We start from the raw sequence: 2,252 nt of genomic DNA, 5'->3' as shown, positions 1-2,252 counted from the left end.
AAAAAAAAAAAAAAAAAAAAAAAAAAAAATAATAATAATAATAAGGTAAGGGTGGTAATATTTAATGCAGGGATATTTAATCTCAAAGTATTTTTCTAAATGAAAAGAAAAGGGCATAGGGGTTGCTGGTGATGACGTCTCTCTGTGGGTGAGAGGCCAGGATGGGCTTCTGGGAAATAGGTGAGGTTGAGGGGCTGAGGGAATCTCTGATCTCCCCAAACTGAGCCCCGTCTCCCCTCCTCTGGGCCTGTCCTGACCGCTCTCTCCATCTGCCTGGGTGCCTGGGGCCCTGAATGCGGGCCTCCATGTGGGCCGTGGAGGAGGGCTTGGAGGTGCCCTGTCTGCCATCCTGCGCCCTGATCCCACCCTCACACCCAGGCTTCGTCTTCTCTCTGCATCTGTCCATGCTTCCCTCCATCAGCAGCAGGAAGTTCCTCAGCTGTGGCTCTAGGATTATCAGACATGGGAAAGATGCAGGGTTTCCTCACCTGTGGGGGAGGGGTATGGGTCACTCGGGGCTGACCACTGGTAGGGAGAGTCACGGAAAGAGCCGAAGCATCTGTAGGTCCCTCCGTGGGTGGCAGGGCCCAGAGGGAAGTGGGCCTGGAATGTTCCGTTGATCTGCACTGCAGGGAGCCTGAGTTCAGGGATCTCCCCATCCCGAGATAGATGGTACATGTCAAATGATCTCCGGGAGCTGCAGGACAAGGTCACGTTCTCTCCTGGCTGAACCGTGGGGCCCGGCTGGGCTGACAGAGAAGGTTTCCCGTATAGACCTGGAAGGAGAAGAGGCAGTTTACTCAGGAGGCTCCTCCTTGTCACAGCTCCCTTCACACCTGAGCTGAGAACTCACGCCCCTGCTCTATGAGCTAATGCTCTCTCACCCTCCACCCCATCTCTCTTCATGTCTGTTTTCTCATTCTACCTTCTCGTCTCTCTAGGTCTCTCCCCTCACTTCCCACCCCAGGTATGTTTTCTGTTTTTATTTTATTCTCTCTGACTCTACTTGGATTGGTTGAGTTGATGTTCTGTTTTCCTTCATTCTGAGTCTCTCACTTTCTGTCTTGTTCATAACTTTCTCCACATTCCTATCTGTTACTATTTATCTATTACCTATCAATTATCTATCTATGTATCATCACCTATGTATCATATCTATCACCTATTTATCAATGTATGTATCTGTCAACCTGTGTCTCTCCGTCTGCCTTTCTATCTCTCTATGTGTGCATGTATGTATCTGTCTTATCTATCCATATCACCTATCAGTCAATCATCATCTATCTATCACCTATCTCTCTGTTATCTATCATCTGTTACCTTTCATGTACCTCTATCTGTCCATCTACCATCTGCCTCTCCACCTCCTTGTCTTCCTCTGCCTCCTGGTCTCTCTAGTTCTCTCTGGAATCTCTGCAATCCATCCCACATCTCCATCTTTCTCTCTCCTTGTGCCCCTGCCTCAGGGCTCCGATTTTAGGGCTTTCTCTCCTCCCTTCCCTCATCCTCTCCACTTCTCTCCCCTCTGTTTCTGTTTATATGTCGGTGAGTCGCTCAGTTCCCTTCCTCTGGCTCATTCTGTGTGTGTGTTTGTGGCTTTGTTTTTTGATTTCCCTGATTTTACTCTGTGTCTCTATGTGAGCTTTTGTTCTCAGTAATTCTATAACATGTGATGTTCTTTGAATATAAGCCTCAGAATCTAGTCTGGGGACCACAGGCACTAACAGCATGCAGGTGTGGTGTTCTGCTCCTGCTCCTGGGGCCATTATATCCTGGGACAATTATAGCTCCACTGCTTGGAAGGCAGAGGTGTCACAAGGCCTGAGGCCACAGGGCCCAACTCAGGTCAGAAATCTGGGTGACTTTGGGTTCTCCTGGTAGAGAACACTTTGTGGAGGAAACGCAGAAATAAAACTTCTACCCTGTGCCAGGTGTCTGAACAAAGCCAGCATGGAAGGACACCTCTCTCTGGGACATGTCTGTCTGTCTGTGTGTCCCCTTTACCCCTTTCTCTGTGTTCTCACTCCCTGTATGCCCCTCATGTCTGTCCTCTGTTAGGACATGTGGTCTGTACTTGTGTCTCCTGTTTCTCTGTCTGTGTTGGTACAGACCTCACCAAGTCAGTCTCTCTCCATAAGAACCCCACGCTCATCTTCTTCATGAGCATGTGGGGCTTCCAAGTCCTGGATCATTCACTCTGTGTCCCACTGACAATGAGAAGGTTGTCTGGACACTCTCACCTGTGATCACGA

At 48.9% G+C, this 2,252-nt stretch overlaps 1 pseudogene; it reads right to left on the bottom strand.

Moving 5' to 3' along the window:
• Positions 1 to 124: 124 nt before the first annotated feature.
• LOC116547953 lies at positions 125 to 836 on the bottom strand (annotated as a pseudogene).
• Between the last annotated feature and the right edge of the window lie 1,416 nt (positions 837 to 2,252).

This window comes from Sapajus apella, unplaced genomic scaffold (genome assembly GCF_009761245.1).
Source record: "Sapajus apella isolate SASKATOON/1434 unplaced genomic scaffold, GSC_monkey_1.0 scaffold5734, whole genome shotgun sequence".
NCBI classification, from domain to species: Eukaryota; Metazoa; Chordata; class Mammalia; order Primates; family Cebidae; genus Sapajus; species Sapajus apella.
The sequence above is the reverse complement of the archived record's forward strand: the minus strand, read 5'-3'. Positions and strand labels throughout refer to the sequence as shown.